Source organism: Ostrea edulis, chromosome 7 (assembly GCF_947568905.1).
Source record: "Ostrea edulis chromosome 7, xbOstEdul1.1, whole genome shotgun sequence".
Taxonomy (NCBI): Eukaryota; Metazoa; Mollusca; class Bivalvia; order Ostreida; family Ostreidae; genus Ostrea; species Ostrea edulis.
The window spans coordinates 39,175,727-39,198,624 of record NC_079170.1 but is presented as its reverse complement, the minus strand read 5'-3'; the positions used below and the strand labels follow the sequence as shown (position 1 = coordinate 39,198,624).

General features: G+C 36.1%; 1 protein-coding gene across 46 annotated transcripts in view; it reads left to right on the top strand.

Annotated features, from left to right (window-relative positions):
• The window catches only part of LOC130048110 (plasma membrane calcium-transporting ATPase 2-like), an 87,637-nt gene that overhangs the window by 10,382 nt on the left and 54,357 nt on the right, over positions 1 to 22,898 (top strand). For 15 of the 46 annotated variants that reach the window (XM_056144338.1, XM_056144360.1, XM_056144357.1 and 12 more), the window contains exons 3-5: positions 5,563 to 5,648; positions 14,495 to 14,564; positions 20,450 to 20,471. The gene's annotated coding sequence lies outside the window, so the exon portion shown is untranslated. Of the gene's footprint in view, positions 1 to 5,562; positions 6,192 to 6,856; positions 6,928 to 11,183; positions 11,473 to 11,781; positions 11,906 to 13,087; positions 13,469 to 14,020; positions 14,413 to 14,494; positions 14,569 to 20,265; positions 20,387 to 20,449; positions 20,472 to 22,898 lie in introns of those variants that run through there. The other 31 variants (XM_056144319.1, XM_056144348.1, XM_056144364.1 and 28 more) reach the window with 22 other exon arrangements.

Genomic DNA, 22,898 nt, shown 5'->3' with positions numbered 1-22,898 from the left:
TATTCAAGAATACCAAAGAATAATTCTGATCACAATTGCCATTTAAGTTGCAGATACAATTATGAACTTATTGGACATTAGTGGCTTATTTTCTAGGGTCAACTTGAAAACCTCCTGTGGGGATCAGGATCTGGGCTAGAATAGGTCCTCAGTACCCCTTACTTGTTGTAAGAGGTGACTAAATGGGGTGGTCCTTCGGATGAGACTGCAAAAACCGAGGTCCTGTGTCACAGCAGATGTGGCATGATAAAGATCCCTCCCTGCTCAAAGGCCATAAGAGCAAAAGCATAGGCCTAAATTTTGCAGCCCTTCACTGGTAATGGTGACGTCTCCATTTGAATGAAAAATTCTCTAGAGGGATGTTTAACAATATACAATCAATCAATTTGAAAACAATTTTAATTCAATATAATCTCTTGAACCAAAGTTTTAAAAAAAATTCTAGGGTAGTTCCCAAAACTGTTGGTCCACTGGGCATCCCCAAAAAATTTTGAACATGACTAATGAAAATAAAATTTAGATTTCATCGGTCCAAATGTGTGGCAGATATCAATTTAAAATTACTAAACACTTTCACATTCATTTAAATGTTTAAAATCTGTTATGATCAACAAATAGTAAGACAAAAATAAATGTGCGTGATTTTCTGAGTTGTGTATGGCAGATTCGTACTTTATTTAACTTTTCATTAGTATAACATTATTGCTTAAGGTTGCAGTTTTCTGTAGCCTCATGATATTCTTACTAAAATTATGCAACCTTATGTACACTCTGCTCTTTCCAAACGAACTTCTGGAAAAATCCCTATTCACAACTTTTAATTAAAACAGTTCTTCCTCTGTGTTTATCAAACAAAAACACATACTGACATAACCATCCACAAAGCACGCAAGTATTTTTTTATTACTTCCAACTAAAGCAGGTGTTTGAAATTCAGATTTCAGCCAAACCACCTCTCTGCAATACAGCGCGACAAAGATTTAACGCATACATGTAGGTTGTTTTTAAACAGCTGGTAATTGACAGTTATTCATCTCAGAAAAAATATCAGGCCGTCTTGCACAAAAGCGCTCAAATTCGAAGAAGAAATCCATGGATTATTTTCGCTCAGCCATGTTTTGACAGGAACCTGGAGGTAATTACTGAACGTACTACCTTATGTAGAAACATGTGGGTGATTAAACTCAAAAATATATAAAGTATGAATTGTTAGAACCTGTAGTCTGGAGTCGGGAACTGCAGAAATGGACATGAGAAATGAAACAGATAGAGAATGATTCTGATAACTATATCTAGCAAACTTAGGACTGAATGGCATGTAATCAAAAAACTTGCATATAATATGAAGAAGAGTTTGATCAAGGCGTAATATTTCGAAACTTTTTCAAAAAAATTGTTTAAAGTCCAATAGAATTTTGACCAGTTTCAGGAACTGGAGCGGGTTAGCAGGAACACAACAATTTCTATATCAGCTGGCCTTTTATGTTATTTTACAGTCCAACACTCAAATTTGGTGTTGAATTTTTGCAGACTGATGTTTTAAACATTTTTCATGACTTATATAGTCACAGATAAACATGAAGCGACTTGTCTGTAGTTATGGAGAGTAAGGCAAAGCAAATGAAACTCAATCACATTTCTCCAGTGTCCCAATCAAATTGCCTGTCTCAAAGAGAAGTGTGGAAAACGCAGGATAATAGCGTATTTGACCTAAAAAATGTCTGGGGGGAATGATTGTGTAGCCTGTAGGAATTCTCTGATGGTTCCATGCATGAATTCAGTTGAAGATTCAGCAGAGACAATGTAGCCTATTAACATTATGAAAGCTGTGATGCAATCTGGTCCTGATGGAGTGTCATTAATTTACTTAGAACCTAATCAATAGACTGGAAATAAGTCCAATAACTGTTGTGTGTCTGCATCAGGCTCCTTCCAGAGGACTAGAGACACCAGACACGGGCACTGCACCGAGAAGTCCTTGTTTCTGATTGTACAGCTCTTTCTGTGATTGTTTCGCATTTCTTCCTACATTATTTGTGCATTTTTAAAGGGGATAATTAGATTCATTAAGTAAATTGGACATCTACATATGTGTAGTACCTATCCAGTAAGTTCAGTTTATGGTATGTGTCCTGAAGTTTCTAATGGAGGATTAATTTCTGCTCTCTCTCCCCCTCTCTCTCCCTGTCTCCTCTCTCTCTCCTTATCTCCTCTCTTCTCTCTCTCCTCTCTCTGTATATGTCTCTCCTCTGTGTCTTTCTCTCTCTCTTCTCTATCTCTCCTCTCTCTGTATATATGTCTCTCTCCTCTCTGTGTCTTTCTCTTTCTCTCTCTATCTCACCTCGCTCTGTATATGTCTTTCTCTTTCTCTCTCTCTTCTCTATCTCTCCTCTCTCTGTATATGTCTCTCTCCTCTCTCTGTCTTTCTCTTTTTCTCTCTCTTCTCTACCTCTCCTCTCTCTGTATATGTCTCTCCTGTGTCTTTCTCTCTATCTCCTTTATCTCTCCTCTCTCTGTATATGTCTCTCCTCACTGTGTCTCTCTTTCTCTCTCTCTTCTCTATCTCTCCGCTCTCTGTATATATGTCTCTCTCCTCTCTGTGTCTTTCTCTCTCTCTTCTCTATCTCACCTCACTCTGTATATGTCTTTCTCTTTCTCTCTCTCTTCTCTATCTCTCCTCTCTCTATGTCTCTCTCCTCTCTGTGTCTCTTTCTCTCTTTCTTCTTTATCTCTCCTCTCTCTGTATGTCTCTCTCCTCTCTGTGTCTTTCTCTTTTTCTCTCTCTTCTCTACCTCTCCTCTCTCTGTATATACAGTAAAACTCTGATATAGCGAATTTCTGGGGACCCTCCATAAAAATTCGCTATAAGCGTAATTCGCTATACGTTCATAGCGAATTCATAATTCATATATAACGAATTCGTTATAAAACTGATTTGTTCTACATGCATACCAGTTATATAAGAAAGCAGCAATCGATATACTTGCGTTTGTATTGTCTTTAAGAAAAATGAAGCATATATATTTTCAAGGAGAAATATTTTGATACAAGAAATATACACATTGATTTATATATGATAATTTATCTTGATGGATTATTAAGTCATGCAAGAACATGTCGAGAGAGAAATGCCAACAAAAGTTTGCGCAATACATACATGTACAGTCTATTGGAATTGTCATTTACTTGTTGCTTTACACAAATAAAGGAGTGTACGATAAAATAAGTGCAATCAAACTTCAAATTTAGTTAACGAGAATAATAAACAATACCGACAATATATTTCCTAAACGTATGTGTAAGTATTGTTTTGCGTTAACAAACTTTTTTGAAAAAATACAAACAAAAATTTCGCAATAAGTGTGGATCCTTTATATCAATGGAAGACGATTGTTAAAAATCACAGAGTTTAAATTGGAAAAAAAAAAAAAATTCGTTATAAAAGGTGATTTTTACATTCAGTTTTAGTTCAAGGGGAATGGGAATTTACTTAGTTATATCCGTAAATTCGCTATATCCGTGTTCGTTATAGACGCATATTTTTGTATAGAATATATAAAGAATTTGCCGGGGAAATCGTTTTCACTTCGCTATAGCCGTAATTTCGCTATATCCGTGTTCGCTATATTCGAGTTTTACTGTATGTCTCTCTCCTCTCTCTGTGTCTTTCTCTCTCATATATTATAGGTATGTGATTGGTAACTGACTAATGAGATCCTGACATTTATAAGTCTATAATACATTTAGAATATGTTGCCATGCAGTGCTGATTGCTTATCAATATTTTGATGATATCGACATGGTCATCTTGAAGGATGGAGTAATCGTTTTTTGACAGTCCATGTTTAAAGTTGATAATGTCATTTTATTTATATGCTCCCACCTGATAGAAAAATCAGGATTACAGACTTGTAGTGTGTTTTGTAGTCTCTTTGTCATCTTGATTGTCTAGGTGCAGTATTTAACAATTTTATGTGTGCGGTCAGTATTTAACTGTCATCTTAATTGTCTATAGGTGTGCAGTATTTAACCATTTTATGTGTGCGCGGTCAGTGTTTGTCATCTTGATTGTCTAGGTGCAGTATTTAACCATTTTATGACCTTGACATTTACTGTGTCCCATGTTTAGGGTGTACCTTTTCCAAATATGTTTCTTATATATATATCTATATACATATACAGGTGTACATGTATACTGATCATTTTAATGATTTTACCAGTCTGAACATTGTGATAAAATGTACTGTACAGTTATCATTCCAAAGGAAATTTTGAGGTAAAAACCTTTGGACTGGATTTGATATTGCTTAATATAACATTATTAGTTACACAGTCAAATTGGGACGTAATTATACTTATTGGGCTTAGGCAAAGCCAAGTCCTAATATGGATTTCCATTTCACACCCAGGATGACTCCATATTGTGTCTCAAACTGACTGTGTAACGAATATATCCCACTGAAGACCTTTAGAAAATTTGTTAGGATTTCAGTAACATCTTTGATAGATATTATTCAATTATTATATTGAATTCCGTATGTACATGTATCCCATTGAAAATCATATAATCACGATATCAAAACATCACAGTTAAAAATATGAATAATAACATTAAATAAACAAATCATGCATGTTGAAACTGAATGCAGACGTGTACATAATGCAAGCTCAATTTAACTACGGTGGCTGTCAGACCACCCTTGCATGGAGACAGGTATATTGAAATTTTGGGGTGTCGTATGATTCGCAAGTGACGTCGTTGTTGCCAAACTCTCTGAACGGAGATGGTATATTGAAAATTTCAGAGTGTCATGTGATTCGATAGTGACATCTCAGTTGTCAAAGTAATACACCCTCTGTATGCAGATTTCAGGACGTTATGTGATTAGCTTTTATCCAATCAATTATCTACAAATTTGTCTAAAGCCAGATATTGTAATTAATATATAAATTTTGAACTATCACAATGAGTATTAAGGCTTTGAAATTGTTATAAAATTTAGTGAGTATAATCCTTGTGACTATATAGATCTTTCTAATGGTAGTAAGTTTTACGACCTTGGTGACTTTGCCATTGACCTTTGACCCACCTATGGAAAATTTAACTTTGTTTAACTAATTGAGAGGACTGGTTTTTAGTCCAAGGATGGGGGTTGGGTTCATAAAAACATTTTGTTTATACATAATGTTGCAGATATTTGGAATGCTTCCAGGTGGTCAGATTTTCGTGCTTGTATCATAGCCATTTGAACACCACTGTAAAACAGCTGGATCTTCTGGAAATCCATGCATCATTAGATCACAGTATCTCTGTTAAATTCACTATCCATATTCATTATGTATGCCTCATTATTTCATGAATACTTTATAGCCACCACCCACCAGTGGTTTTAATCACTGTCATGTGCTAATGTGTAAGTTGCATCATAAGTAGATCACCAGCATGAAATCAGTGATGTCTGATGCCCAGTGCACTTACAAATATGTAGATCTGTAGACATGATAGTACCTCCCACTCACATGTCAATGAATATTTCATGCTCTCTTTACTCTTTTTTCCAGACATTCCTCAATACTGCTTGACCTACTTTGATTGAAAGCAAAGTTGTAAAAAGAACACTTAAATTTCACCACTGTTATCAGATGGGGTAAGTGTGAATGTCCTGCTAAATAAAACTGATATAAAATGCATGTCTTTTGACAACTGTGATGATATATCTGATCTGTTTGGATGGACAGACAGTGCTTGAGCATGTATTGTGATTGTCATTCACAGCCATTTTTACCTACTGTTTATACCTATCCACGTCGAGGACATGAATGCATTAAGGAAGTGTGATAGTCCCAAGTTTATGTGTGAACATTAGTCTGGTTAACCATTGCACTAATGATTCAACCTATATAAGTCCGTAGAAGTGGATTTATATATCCTAGAAGCTGTAGCTTGACAGTCATGTTTACGTAAGGACTCTTCTTCACTGCGAAGGAAACCAGAAATAGTAACGGGTGTAAAAAGCTCCTCGCGTCCGAACACCCGCATCTTGTCCGGGAAGCTGACGGGAGAAACGTGTTGGGTCATTCTGCCTCGAATCTTGTTGTCTCTGTGTATGGTTATAGGTTGGTGAGGTGTTTCTGTTATTGAACTGGATGACGGCCCCCTTCTGACACACCACTGAGTCTTCACAAGAAAGGTGCAATAGTAATATATTTTCCAGGAGGGTTAGTCTTCACAAGAAAGGTACAATATGTATTTTCTTTTCCAGGAGGGTTCTGAGGTTTGTCTACCTGGTCATGATGTATGCACATTTTGTAGACTGACACAGTAACACTAATGCTTGTGCTGAAGTGATGGTTACTCTTATATGTGTTTGTTGAATTTAAGTGACATAATTTGCATTTACAAATTTTTCCTCTCAGAAGAAAAACAAAAAGTGAAAAAGTGCACTCTTGCAAGATTGATGAGCTCTCCACATTTATCCAGTGGTTTATCTGTGTAGACCGATTACTACCAGGGCATTAATTTGCTTTAAATTTATTCTGATGGTAGAATGCAAACAGAGCTTGGCTTACTGTGTATGGGAACAATTCAAAATGTAAACAAATGTTAAACTACCACATATTGTTCTCTTTATGGAGAGAATGCTTTAGAGTTTTAAAAAGAAATAATTTTACCTTGACCTTTTATTGTGAAACTGAAAAACTGTTGGACTGAATACTGCAGGTATGATTTTGTTAATATGCATAGTTAAATACCTTATTTACTTTTCATATATTCATTTATGTATTTTTGGTATCTTAAACTCTGCTTTAATCACTTTAATTATGTTAAACTTTGTCCTCTTGAACGTGCCAAAACTTACTTGATCAAGCTTCTATAACCCTGTGTGTAGTAAGGGAATATTTAAAGACCTGCTAGGATGAAGCAAGGTAAGATTTCACATCTTTTTGGAGGGATGGAGGGGTGGGGGGGGGGGGGGGGGTTGTTGGAATGGGGTTGAGTAGGTCACTGTACCATCCCTCATTTGCCAGTTGGATACTACAGTACCAGTAGATACTACTGTAGGAGTTGCCCTCCGATGTAAAGAGTATATGTGTGGGAATATGGTGTTTCTGGAGATTCTAGTCGCTTGGAAGTTTATTAGCTTACTTAGAACAGGAAAAGTCTCCCATGGTGTTTCAATCAATGCAACAGTTTCCACTTCCTGGTTGAGAGTTCATTGTCTCAAGCATAATGAATTTGTATTTTCGTCCTTCAGCTCATGTATAGCATTAATGAAAGATAAACGGTCCATTTGGGAAGCTTGACATTGGGTAGTTTGGAATTTTATTTTTATATTTTATTTTTATGAATTGTTAAGAGTTGGTTAAGTAGTTTGTTGATGACTTTCAAGAAAGTAACCCCTGGGTAACATTCCCCATTAAAGAGATTGTCATGTAAAGCTTTCATTGCCTCTTACTCAGATGAGCTGTATAGGACATGGGCCTTTGATATGTGTCATTGTTTTGCTGAAGGGTGGTTTACATGAACAAAACCAGAGACAATCCATCTCAGCTTCTATCTCAGTTGGACCGTCCAGCCGGAGGGTTTCATTTTCAACAACAAGTACAAATTAGAATGGACACATTGCTGTGTAAACCATTAGTTATTGATTTGCCAGTTCACCAGAGTCTGTCAAGAAACAACCATGTCTGACTGTGCCAGGAAAATGTCAAAGGTGGAGGGAGACTCGACTCTCTGTCGGAACCACCCAATCAATTCCCCACCATTGTTGTAACCAGTGATGGTCGCAGATCTTAATTTAAGTATCGCTTTTTGACTGGAAAGAAATGTTGTAGGATCTGTCTAGAATCGTTTACGTTGTGGAACATTTAAGATGGCCAGCCTGTGCTGTATAGATTTTTTTCTTGAGTTTCTCTGTTTTCTTGTTTCTCATATGACAGATGAATTTATATGAAGATGGTGATATGCAACCCCAGTGATTTATTTCATGATTGTGACCAAATTGATTGGTGTTTTTGAGAAAATAGAGTCTGAGAATAAATCAATTTTTTGTTGGTTATTAAAGACAGAATTAATGAATTCCTTTCACCTCTGACCTCTCTGTTTCCTGTGAAACATCCAAACCCTTGTCAGGCACCTAACAAAATAAACATAAACATAGAATTCCACAATGGACTTCATTGCTACACAATTTGCAATGTGAATTATAACATTCTATAATCGTATTTAGAATCATTGATGATACTGTCTGAGAAATTCTGAATCAGTAGATCTGAGTGGGAGCTGGACTTTCTCCCCAGATTGGGCCGAGTCTCTATACATTACCCATGTTACCCAGGAATCATCGCAAATAAATACGACCCCATCATCGCAAAAGGGGCACTATCATACACTTACACAGTATTAATTAACCGGATCATATTAATGGGGTCTAGCTGGTTTGTTCTTGTAATGCATCAACCTGTTGTTCAAATTCATATCATGAACTAAACATTGGCAATAAAAGTGACATAATTGCTCAAAATTTTACCTGTCCATTGGGCTTTTGAATATACCCAAGTTTCACAAGTCCACTTTCAACTTATCGGGCCCTGGTCTTCAGACTCCCTGGATTTGTGGAAGACTAAGATGTATGGTCCTGTGTTTTCTACAAATTTTGTTCACATGATGAAAGCACTAGCTGTTAAATTGTTGCATCTGTATTTATAAGGATGGCTGAAGTGCCTTATATTATCATAAATATTTTGACTAAAAATATTTTAGTCTGAATTATCTGTGTGTACAAACAACTCTGCATGTGTCACTCAACATACTATACAGAGTTAGGGTGTGGGAAACAGTCACAATGCAGTGTAGGAAACAATCATTAATTGTGTGGTGTGGGAAACAATCATTGTGTGGTGTAGGAAACCATCATTGTGTGGTGTAGGAAACAATCATTGTGTGGTGTAGGAAACAATCATTGTGTGGTGTAGGAAACAATCATTGTGTGGTGTAGGAAACCATCATTGTGTGGTGTAGGAAACAATCACTGTGTGGTGTAGGAAACAATCATTGTGTGGTGTAGGAAACCATCATTGTGTGGTGTAGGAAACCATCATTGTGTGGTGTAGGAAACAATCATTGTGTGGTGTAGGAAACAATCATTGTGTGGTGTAGGAAACAATCATTGTGTGGTGTAGGAAACAATCATTGTGTGGTGTAGGAAACAATCACTGTGTGGTGTAGGAAACAATCATTGTGTGGTGTAGGAAACCATCATTGTGTGGTGTAGGAAACCATCATTGTGTGGTGTAGGAAACAATCATTGTATGGTGTAGGAAACAATCACTGTGTGGTGTAGGAAACAATCATTGTGTGGTGTAGGAAACAATCATTGTGTTGTGTAAGAAACAATCATTGTGTGGTGTAGGAAACAATCACTGTATTTTGTGAGAAACAATCATTGTGTGGTGTAGGAAACAATCACCATACAGAGAGATGGGGAACAGTCACCACACAAAGATGAAGGTTTTTTTTCTCTCTGCTGTAAGGTGATCTGCTGTGGTGAAATGGAGCACCTCTTATATAAAGTAAGGTTTTGATTTTACAATGCCTGTTTGTTTATAGATGTCTGTGGATTCTGTGCAGTACTACTTCATCTAATAAAGTTCTCAGAACCTAGATGTGGCCCCTTTGTTTTGGGGTCAGTTAGTCAGATGTGAAGGTACTATTAATAAGGCCCTTTTCACATGCGATGTTGTGATAATTTAAAGAAAGATCCCTGTTAAGTTTTGGTAGGGCTGTTCAGGTCAAGGGCATTCTAAGGCCTTTCTTTGGAGAATGCTTTGACAAGAGGCTGTGATATCCCATTATGACAATTCTGGTTTAATGTATTTTGAGATTTCACAGTGGGTTGGAATCCCATAATGTTCTTTTACTGTACCTGACAATGTTACACAGCTATAATGATAGAAATAAGAGAACCTGTAGCTATTAATTGATGAACGATGAAATTCACTTCAGTTGATCGTCCTTTTCATTTGCTTGTCTGTTTTTAGTGCCACAGATTAATAACTTGCGAATACTAGGAAGAAGAATCTTAAATTGGAAAGGGTTGTCGGAATCGCAATTTAATGTTGCTTGCTACAAATGGATTTCGTGATCAAACTGTGGATCTATATATTTTTAATACACAGTTTGTATTTGCGAGTGGAGGGCACTAAGTGTCTGCTGATGGTGTTTAGCTGGGAATCCTCAGCATTAGTCGGCTGCATTACCTTAAGTAAAGAGCAAATTGTTCCATGTTATGGTAAAAATGTTTATTACTTGGATGTACGTGTTATTGAAAAGTTTGCAAGACCTGCTTGTTTTTCAACTTTTTGCACTTTCTTAATAAATTTGCCAAATCTCTTTAATTGATGTTCTGATTTTTGAGATTTTAAACAGAATCACAGGGGTTAAACTCATTTTGGAGCAAGCTTAATCTAAGCTAATTACCTAAAGGTCATTGTAACCCTATACGGCCACAGAACACCCTTGCCCTCCCTTCCATGGTTGGCTCTTGAATTGGGCACAATGTGATAATGTAGACTTTGTTTTTGAAATACCTGATTTGTTGTAGATTGGAGAGGGGTGTGTGTGTTCAATTAATCATATAATTTTTGTGCCCACAGAATCAAAGAGGGGGGGGGGGGGGGGGGGGCATATAGTTTTGCCTCTCCGTCTGTCTTTGGCAAAATAACCTTGGTCATATCTTTTACACCATAAGAGGTAAAGCTTTCATATCTGGCATGTGTATTTCTTGTGGCAAGACCTTTCCATTGACACCAAATTCTTTGACCTTGTTACCTTTACATTGACTTGTGACCTGGTTCCACTTTTTTTCCCCCCAGGGTCATCACATCTTGTTCTAGATTTGTGCTGGATCTGTGTCCAAATATAAGAAATCTCAACAAAACAAAAAAAACAAAAAAAATACAAGCCCTAGCTAGCTGATATTGCATTTCATACAAGTTCCCAGTATACTTGAATTTACCAATCATAATGTTATATCAATTCAAATATATTGAATGTCAAATTCCAACTTGTGCTACGTCTGTAAGTTTGTTTATTTAACTACAGGATTTTCTTTGTCTGCATCCTTTCCTGCTAAGGTAAAGAAATACAATGTTTCTGTTTATTTTCTACTCAATAATGTTTTTATTGAAAAAGATCGAGTAACAGAAGTTCATCAAGGATTTGTGATAGAAATATATATATACCAGTTGGTGTGTTGTTGTTTGAGAGAAATACTGCAGTATATATTGATTCGTGCTCTGGTTAACCCCTTTCTTATATTGTATGCAGATGGTGAAAAAATCTGTGTTTTAATCCTCCAATGTCCTTGTTTTCATATATGAACATATACATGTATGATTTACATGGAGAGCTGATATTTGAATAATTGGAAAGTTATGAAGACACTGACCATATGGCATGCAGGCACAAAAGTATGTTTTTTCAAAGCCTTCTATTTTGTAAATTTAGTAAACAAGTATTTGACACTATGTTTATAAATATAGTTCTAAGTGTCTGTGGAATTTCTCTGTATTTCATTTTTGCCTGATGATCAATGGGACTTAATTGATTAACTCTTCATTTCCTGTCTACAAGAGAGAAGTTTTAAATATTATATAAAGCCAGAAAAGGTGAGAACACGTTTACTGTTTATTAAGTGAAGTTTATTTGGTCGAGTGCTTTAGTGATAAAAGCATTGATTATTTGGCCTACAGTTATTTTCTCTCAACCTCAAGCATAGGCATTATATGTATCCAATCTGACTGCAGGAAATCAATGTGCCATTCTGGGGGAGGGGGAGGCCCCAGCTACAAATTAGTCAGCTTGGACAGAGACATTTACCCGAGAAATCGGTGATAGAGGACCGTGAGTCACTGTTTGATCGGATTTGAATACCGACAAATTTCTTTAGTAAATGTGCAGAGATTGGAATTTCTCATGTTCATAGAAATGGAATCCAGGGGTTGTCACTTCAGATGTTTATGCATGTACTTTTATTATTAATTCGTTCATGAGGTGAATTAATATACTGTACATGAATCTGGTTATTTTTGCTGTTCAGAGAACAGTTTTAGCTATAAAAAAAAAATAATAATAAATTTGGTAATACTGAGTTTGCAAGATATTGTTTTAAAAAATACTTATTACATCCTTAAACCAGAAAGCTGTTGGAGATGTACACAACTCTTAATAAATAAAAATAAATCAAGATGGTTTTAATTGCCCCAATTCCTGTGTGAGCTCTGTATAAGTGGAATGTAAATATGTTGACATGCTGAGAGAAATAGTCTTATCATGATATTGTATGTAGTATAATTGTTTTTGGAAGTTGAGTGAAGGCAAGTCTTTATATCTGTATATCTGATATCCACACAATCCAGATTCAGTTAAACCACTATGATTAATCCACATTCTCATTCTAATTGAGCTTGTTAGCCCTGGATGTCTTGATGGGTTATGTACTTCCAGGACCATTACATGTGCACGAATGATCGAGTCTGGAAAATTTTCAGGAGAAAAATAAATGCCTGTATCTGCTGTCAGACGATTAAGCATAGAATTTCTATAGTGACATCATAATAACATTAATAGCTGGTGCTGACTAACTCCTCCTGCGTCACGTTATGCCTGATCTGGAGCCGTCTTGCGTCATCTTACGCTCGATCTGGATTAGTTTCCTTCCTCTCAGTGCTTGTTGCTTTGTGAGCAGGCATACCTCAGACTGGGGGGTGGGGTTGTATGGGCGTGAATTTAACCCAGAAGAATTTTGGGTTTCAACTCGTAATAAGAATTGGTCAAGCTTTTGCCTTCGCCTGTGATTATCTGAGCATCTTAAATAATCTTATTCTCAACGAAATGCAAGATAGAAAAGGTTAACTGTAATGTAGACTGAAATGAAACATAAGTATATATAGATCGCTGTTATTGCAATGAACATTTCAATAGCAATGCTACTTGATAGTTCCAGCTAGCAGATGTCAGCTTTCCAACAAAGACAAAAATCTATTCTTATAATACGGCAGCAGCACAAAGTTTCCTACATAAGCAAGAGACAGAAAAGCATATTCTGTTGCTATGGTAATGGAGAATAACTTTCATACCTTTTCACCATTATGATATTAATGAGAGATCCTGTCTGTTTATTTATATAAAACTGGGGTTCGCAGCCAGATTCACCTGGTAATAACGTAAGTGTGTGGTAGGGGGGATCTCGGAGTAGTGGAACACTGTTTGCTACACGTGTGTTCCCTTTTGTACAGACAAGCACATCATATGTACAAAAAGCACTCATTGGGATCTTCTGATACATTTATCTCCCTGTAAACGGAATATATGTGTATATATACTGCTGAGGGATTTTATTGCTAAGTATATTGAAAATTTGTGAGGAAAATGAATGGATTGTGAATGATTGTATGATATCGCAAGGTAGGAAAATAATTTTTGGATGGTTGTGTAAAGTTCTGCATGGTACTAATATGTAGGTACGTTGTGTGTTGCACACTAAGTATCATATATACATTAATTGTTCAATGTTGTACTCTCTGGAAATCTTGCTGGAAATGTTAGAATATTACTGAAGTTTGAGAGAGGGGTGGGGTGGTGGATCTATATTATATATATGTGTGTGTGTGTGTGTTTATATATATATATATATATATATATATATATATATATATATATATATGCTAATTAATTTTCCAAAGGTGAATGAGATGCAGACTGTGAGAGCTTGTAAAGGGTACAGTACATAGTAAATGGAGATTTTCTTCATTGATTATTTTGCATAATTGATAGTTCTTCCTGGCAGGTCCCATGAGGCTCAATGTGTATTAACTCAAGGTAAGATATCCCACACCTGAGAGGTTACCTGATCACCTGTGTCAAGTTCTCTGTAAGGACTCACAGACTTCATCCATCAGTATTCATCATTTGGATGGTTTCACAATTGATTAACCTCCATTGACTGATTGTGGGGATTCTATAGTGTTCAGAAATGATATAATTCTGTGTGGGTAATTTTCCGACTAGCTGCATAAAAGTATTATGCTGTGTTCCAGAGAACTGGTATTACCTAGGATGTGTGTGTATATATTGGATGCACTCTTGATATGAGTTAGGAAATCATTCTGACCGTTGCATCTGTCCAGTTGAAATCTGTGTCAGGATCCAGATTTCTGCCAAAATTTGTGGCAGCTGATTGTCTGACAGGACAGTGGGCACTGGCCAATCCACCGTTACAGACTGATTAAAATTGACACTACTGTATTGATCAAACCTCCATAACACTGTAAAAATACTCGTTTACGCTAAGGAAAAAAAATTGTACGGTGGGTCCTCACGTCGCAAAAGCCATAGTGTTTGTATTGATTGTGAGTAGAGAACGAGAAGGACACTTCCTCAAGGTTACAATGTGCTGGCTGTATCTCTGACCAATCTGTCTTCTATTTATAGAGAATGGTAGCCCTCTTTGATGGGTAGTGGATGGTGCATAAGAAGAAATCCAACAAACAATATTTCTTAGGTGAGTGGCTTTTATTTCTCCATCGATTTGCATCCTATGGTGAATCCCTTACCTTCAGCTCTCTGATGAAGTCGAAAATCTAACTCCATGTGTAGCTTGGCTTTTGTTGAATGTTGTAACAGACAGTGGCTAGGATTCCCTTTGATTTAGCAGCTGAATGCTGAAAATGTCAGATTGTTTGATAAAAACATCCTTTACTGTTTGTAGGAGAGTTTGATTGTAATTATATATATTGTACAGTATTGAGGGAACCTATCGTCAGTTTATCCAATGGAATGTGACACAAATAGGATCTGTGGAACCGCAAATTTTGAGTGTTTAATTAAGTCAAACTGGTGGATCGTATTAATTAGTTTAAATGTTTGATTACGGATTGATTGACCTTTAATTACCTGGAATAAAATGTGTGCATGCATGCATATTCATTAGGTGTCCCTGTAAGATTTGCATGAAGGAAAAGAACAACATTTGTGATCACTTTTGAGTCAGTTGTTTGTGAAATAATTGAAATTTGGACTGGTGACACTATGAATTTGGTCAAAATATTGGAAAACAGTTGAGAGCTAGAATTGATTTGACAAAACTATGGATATTTATGTTTTCATCAGCATATTGGATAAAACAAGATAGAATAGCTGCAAGGAGTATGGCAAATTATTGATTTCAATAAATCTCAATTTGTGCTGGTATTTGTAAGGAGTTAGAGGAAGCCTTGTGTAAGAGAGCACAACTTTATATTCATCAGTGTCTTGTATTCCAATAAAGCCTGGCAAGTACCAGCAAAATTAACATGGGTTATACGCTTTAGATGCGAATTTACCTCGAGATGCAAATAAACCTAGAGAAAACAGAAAGCAGGGTTAGATATATGGTGTAATGTTTATCCCACTTGATTCTCATTTCTCGCTATTGGTTTTGACAAGGAAATGGCACACGGAACTTCTCGTATAGGTAGATGGGAACTGGCTACCAAACAAACAATTTAATGCTCTTTAAGAAGCTCTTTCAGGAGGGGGATGGATATGTTCAGGTTGACAAAGTGTTTCATGGAGAGGGGTGGGTTAATGTTGATTTCAGGGTAGGGAAATACACATGAATTCAAGTCAAGTCACATATGGAACTTTAATCCTCCACAAACTACAGCTATCTTAAAGACCCACTCTTCTCAAGCCTTGAAAATTGGACCCTATGAAAATGAATGATGTTACAAGAAGCAGATCTGAAATGCGCTGGTTGTCCCCTAAGCAGAGTTTTATCATACTTCAGATTGAAGACTGCTCTCTTCTTTCTAGGGTGTTTTTGATATATATGTTTCTTTTTTATGGAAGAGGGTGTTGAAAAATGAACAAACACAATTGTGAAACAGTTGGATGAAATTTCTGTATAGTGTGTATCCTGCTACCAAGCAAATAGAGAAGAGGTATTTTAGCATTGCTGGTGCTAAGTAAGATGTCAATACTTAACTTTAGACCCATGTATCTATCAATTTCTATAATTTTTACAAAATAAAACCAAGATATAAAAATATAGACTTTGCTATTTGTTTACGATTTGGTAAACTGTCAAAAACCTTATGCTTGAGATTGACACAGAATGTCGTACATGTATTAGAATTTATATAGACCATTTAGCCTACTGTAATAAACTTTTGATAAATCCCAGTATTCTGGCCCCTTGTTCATGTCTTGAAAATTAAATCTAAAATACATGTATATGAGAGGGTACCCTTGTTCTTGAAAGGTCTTGTCGCAACAGAAATGTCTGGAGAGCCGGCATACAATCGAGCCTACTGTTGCCTTATCCCACTGGGACTATCACCTGCAGCAATGGGTAGACCAAAACCACATAGGAATGAGGACATTTCTTAGTAGAACTTAAAACTCCTTTTGTATCTACACCCTTGCCCGAAGGTTATGGAATCAACAAACTTGAATTGACACTACATAAGGATACTTTGCATATTGATTAGATGAATTTTCCCCATATTTAATTTCTCACCTGTGGTTAATTCAGAGGAAGATTTGAAGAAAATCCTGTATGTATTTCTATGCAGATCTTTATACCTATATTTGCCCCACCCAGGCCTCAGGGTCATGGTGTATACTGATTTAATATACACTATATATGTGGAATCTTGGCAGTTTTCTAGTGGTTGTTGGGAGGATTTTTTAAACATTGCTCTCTTTTCAATCTATACAGTTGTCTCCCCCTTTAAGCAAAGGATGACCCTTCATTTGAACAAATTGGAATACCCTTGCCTGTAGGATATTTTGAGTTTGGTTGAAATTGGTCTTGTAGTTGTGGAGAAGAAAATGAAATTATAGAATAAATTATCGGAAGTGACAGACAACAAATTTTGATCAGAAGCATACGGCTCAAGTGATTTAATGATTTATATCATTTGAAGCATAATCTTGATTTCATGGTTTACAGTTACTCATAACCAACATGATCAATACACATTACTCTGCAAGCTGACTGAATATAAATGTTTATGTAGCATGTTAGTACATGTATTACAGCTAATGAAAAAAAAAAGAAACAGTGAACCGGATTTACAACTGTCTTGCCTTCCAATTTTACAGAAGAGTACGGTTATATGGTTCTAAATATAGACTAGATAGAATTCAATTAGACAGTGACAAAGTGATGAAACTGTCTAGCAGCCTAGCCTAAGGACTCTTGAGTTTCAATAAAAAGTCTATAATGAGACCCCAAAACTGCACTGGAGCTTCAAGAGGACATTTCAGCTGAGCAAAGCAAGGGAACAAAACAGAGGTGTTACCAAGAGGGGGATATAAAAACACCTTCAGTTGCTCACTACAGCGCTCTGCTGGTAGAAGACTGAAGCTCTGAGAGGAAGCGAACAGTAGTTAGGATTCTGTCAAAGCTAATGGAGAGTTGGAACAGGCTGTTTGCCAGGTCTGCCATTAACTTGCACTGATGGAAGTGACCTCATTGCCAACCGGGAATCAACTACATTGATAGATAAACACAAAATGCTGGTTAACCCAGTGATATCACAATTTCTTAGGACATGCATGTGTGTATGAACAGGAGATAAAAGTAAATGAACAGTTAGAAATAAGCTAACATTTGTAACAGATAGAGATGACATCAGAAGAAAGTGTCCCAGTCTGATTTGACAGGAGCTGTCATGGAAACAATAACTTGGAAGGTCCGTGGTCAAAGAGGTGAAGACACCTTGAACACCACTCATATCTCTCTCTATATATATTGACCTGTCTGGAAAATTTATTGACCTGACTGTCATTCAGCCCTAGCTACAGTTACAAGGTGAAGTAGTTAATATTAAAAGTTCATATCAAAGCTTAAGTATGTGACACGTCTGAGACAAGGAAGCTTTTGAAGTGCTGTTTTATACATGTATGTAGTAGGGAAAAGAGAAGGCCAGAAAAAAAATATGATTATGAATGTTTGAAGCATGCAGTTAATTACATACAGTCTATTTGCAGTGTCCCCTCCCTCTTTCCCCTTCCACACATACACACACACACACGCGCATGCATGCATGTATTGCTGACAAATGTCATAGACTGCAAATGATTGAATGATGCAAGGTTCTTTTTCTGCACATAGTTCTGCTCTTAACACAACACACACATTCTGCTGTGCATTGAGATGTATCCAGGTCTTTAGATACTCTTAATAAACTAAGACAGTTGTCTATGAATTCCTATGTACAAGCAGTAGCTACCAGTTTGTACAGTACTCTGTGTTGCTTTTGCTGTCTGCCAAGTGTTTGGAATGCTTGAGTGGACTGATGGCTTCCATCTGCAATCATTAAGTCATCCCTCCATACCTTCACCTCACCAGATCAACAGCTTCAGAGGAAAGATGTGATGCAAGAGGGATTTGAACCGTGACAGAGAAATTCTTTGTTGTGGCAATACACTAAAGTCCTGTAAAAGAATTGCCTTAATTGTCAGCTTGAATGGATGAATAACTCCCGCAGGCAGCGAGGAAGATTCCACAGGCTAAATGAGAATGCTTCTCGCAGCGTCTTAGGCTTAGGAGTTGTTCAGTGGTTGAGTTCTTGAGGAAGTTTAGTTAAGTCTGGAGACTTATTTTGAATGGTATTTTTTGGTGTGTATTATATTACACAATAATAAATTTGATTTTGGTTTGCATTGGGAATTATGTGTTTCATTTGAGTTGATATGAAGTATAAATTTACTCACAAAGCTGGGGGCTTTCTGATGTACCTCTCTCTCCGTACTTCCATCACCTCAATCCATCCTTTACATATTTCAATGACATTTTCTTGCTATCGTCCAGAGTGCATGTGACATGAATGGTGTGTGACCTTGAAATTTTCATTGCACCTTTGTCTCAGGCTTTGTATGATTTGAAACCATTAGAAAGGACTATGATGTACATATGCTTTGGGCTTAATTAGATAGCTCCCCTGAAATACCTTTCAACTTTTGAGAAAGACTGTAGCAACAATTCATGATTTTTAAAGAAAATATTCATGCCCTATTGTTTAAGTTGTCCTGTCTGTCTGAAACTTTTAACTTTGCTCATAAGCTTTGAATGGTGAGTGATTGAGATTCCTTTAAAGGACTCTCAATCATTATTTCATAGTTGCATTCCTTGTGACAATTATATCCAAAATGTTTCAACCTTCGACCTCGGAGCATTTCTCTTTTGCCACCAAGGGCATAGTGTTTCACAAACACATCCTGTTTTTGACAGATTCTTCGAATATTGGTGAAAGAATATTGGTGAAAAATGCGTGGTTTGGTTTTTAAAAAAAAATCCCAGCAGACAATAAAATGCCTCATTTCTCACATCAACTGCAAAATGCCTTGTCACTAAAGGATCAAAGTTAGACATTTGAATATTCTTGGTTTTTCGAGGGACCAAATCTTAGATGCCCAAGCTACTGCTTGTGTGGGTTGTATACTTATTCTAGTGTTTTGGGAATCTGATGCAGTTGGAGGTGATCTTATTCTAGTGTATTTGCAGGAATCTGATGCAGTTTGAGGTGATGCACTATTTGGTGTTATGATTTGGCACTTCTTCCGTGTATGATAATGAATAAATAGAGAATTTCATATTTTTAGCGCAACCATAAATTAATGTTATTTCCTCATGACCAAAGCTGCGAAAATTGGAATCCCACTAAAATAAGAACTCCTACATATGTGTATAGTCTTATATACGCGGAAATTCTCAGCTGATTCTTCTTGTTGACTTGAGTAATACATCACAGCATCTCGGGTACATTCAGTGTCACTCAGCAACATGACATTCAAGGTATTTTTCTGTGGAATTTCAAGGGTTCTTGATATTTTTAGCCTTGATTGATTTGGTGATTACTTGCCAGCTTAGTGTTGGCGTTTTTTCATATGTTGCTGATTGTCTCTGTATAAGCCATATCTAATGGTACTTGCACAGTATTAAAATTTCATATTATGAACTGCTAATTAGTCTTAAAACCCAGAGAAAAAAAATATGAACTTCATCTATGAGGAAATTCAGGTTGCAAACAATTTTCATGCTTGTGTTACTAATCTCCTTACAAAACTTAATTACCAGAAACTGTCAAAGTTTGAGAAGCTGTAGGCATTAAAATATATCTCTTGTAAGCTCTCTGGTTAAAAAATAGATCTCACACACAAACCATGGTAAATTGGTGTGACTAATTATCAAAAAGGCTGGGGAAATATGAAACATTTGTTTATCTCGGTAACAGTGTAGTTCTGCAGGTGATTCGGTGTATGGGGAATTCTTCTACAGCGCTGTAGGAGTTACTGCAGAAGGAGATAGAGATTAATTAATATGCTTTGATCAGTGTAAGAATATTTATCTGCAAATTGTACTGAAGTAATAATGTTTTTCCCCCTTCTTTTTTCCAGGTAATTAATGGACAGATCACAGGTATGCTATTTTAGTTGAGTAATAATGGACATTATTGTAAGGTTACCTTGTTGATCAGTATAATTGTGTTTAACTGTTTCATGTATTCACATGTGTAAGACTTTTCATTGGAGAGGAAGGATTTATTATGGAAAACATGTTATATTTTATCCCTATATTACAGTCATGCTGGACAATGATATTTAGCTTACCTGCATCCCCCGTTTCCTATTGCCACTACTAGGCCAATTCAATTTAATTAGTAGATTATCATCCAGGGTCTCCAACAATTCTGGGGCGGGTGGGAGGATTTTAATTTTATTTTCTGAGAAAAATATTAATGACAAATTAGTTTTAGTCAACAGAAGTGCAACATTTAATGCCAGATGGATATCAATCTATGCTTATTTCTCAGACAAATTCAAGGTTAAGCTTTAATTTCAAGGTTACAATTTATTTTAATTATTGATTATTTCTGAAACCCAAGCTGTTTGTTTAACTAATATATTTTTATTTACAGAGTTTATGAAGTACAATTTTTAGATAAACACTTTACATGTAATTGTTTATCAGTGGCTTTGATATATCTGTCAAAGCATGACCAATCAAGCATCGCTTATCTTCTAAAAGACTGGATCTAGTCAATATACTCACTGATAGCTTGGGGCAGTCCAGGGGTGTGAACTGCGGATTATAGGGTGGTTATCTTAATCAACATGGACTATGCAGTTGTTTGTTGTGTTTTTGTCAGAATTTTTACAACGCAACATGGAATCATCCAGGCATCTTGGGACAACGTAATAACCATGTCTATTATATAGGTTTGATAAGAAATGGTTTTGTGTTTTAATATTCCTTCATGATAAGCTGTCCAACATAACAAACCATGAACATGAGAACGAGGTTCCACTGTAGTTGTGAAACTGATTGTCTCCGGGCTAGCTGTCCTGGCTCCAGGTTAGGGGTTACATTGATCACATCATCAAAAGGCATTAAGTCCTAAAATATCTTCTAATCTGAATACCACATAGAAAAACTAAATATTTAGTTTTGATGAACATTGAAGCCTTGACTGTTTATTCATCTCATGATCCCAGGATCAATGTTTTAGGCCTAATGTTTCAAGCTAAAAGGAAATAAAAATGAAAATACATTAAATCTTTAGAAATATTCCTTTTACTACTAAAGATGTAGCACATAAACTGGTTTGAGGCTGTTCGACTCATAACCCCTTTGTTCAGAGGTTCCAGCTCCAAGATGAGGCAATTTCACTCCTAAGATGACCCTGAACCAAGGTCAAGGTCACTAGTAGAGAGGTTGAAAGAAAAATATTTGTACAGGAAATTACTGTGTAACAGACAATAGATGACTTATCTGTTAAATGTTATGTGGTAGCTGATCTAAATCTACCAAGGACATCTTGCTATGGTCAAGGTCATATGTAAGTAAAATAAAATTTGAAATCACTCTTTGGGTCACAATATTGTAATGGAAAGATATGATAAGCTTGTGCTTGACATTAAGTTTGCATATAACCAAACCATGTGTCTTGACCCAGAATCTAAATCTAGGTCAAGGTTACTGATGAAAAAGAAAAGTAGAAACATTGTAATGGACAAATATGATCCATCAACACTCTTTAATTGCCACAGGTGAATAAAGTTGAATTAAAGTTTCACCCATTTAAATTTCCTGTTATTTTCAAAACTTGTCAATAAAGCCAATGTTTACTTTCATTTTTGAAGGTATAAGAAATTTTTTTCTGGTCAGAGGCCAAGTGGTTGACCAGTTGTATTTTATTTATGCTTTATAGGTTTTGATGGTGACTGAAGTTTATTTTTATGGTTTGAAATGTGTACCAACGAAAAGTCTTCCTTTAACATATATATGTTAAATGGGTAAGACTTAAATTCCAGTTGAATATAGTCGCCAATGATAGTGTATGAATGAGTTCACTTTACTCACCTGACAGTGAAAGTATGGTGCAGTATTTAAGTACATTTTAGTTGATTTGATTAAAAATATTTGGCAGTGCACAGTAATGATTTTAAGAAGTTACATCAGTGAAAGGGTTAGACTATTTGTGATACTCAAGTGACTGTTTAGGCTAGTGGGACTTTTGTTTTAAATGATATTGAACTTGTGCAATGTTATGTTGACAGAAAAGTCTATTCCTATTGTGAAATACATTTAGCTTATTTTTTACAATGGTATGCAAGTGTGTTGGATGGAAAACAAATGGTGATGAATTCCTTGATATATGTATTTTGGCAGCTACTTCAGATAATGCTAGATTTATGGCTTTCTTATGACAAAAAAACTTTGTAATATGAAACTATGTTCATTGGTGAGAAATCTGTTTCTGTTGAAAAAGGTACATGCAGGTGTCAAGGTCACAGATTTTGCTTGATGTTTCTACAAGTTGCAGACAAAGTTCATTTGTAATAA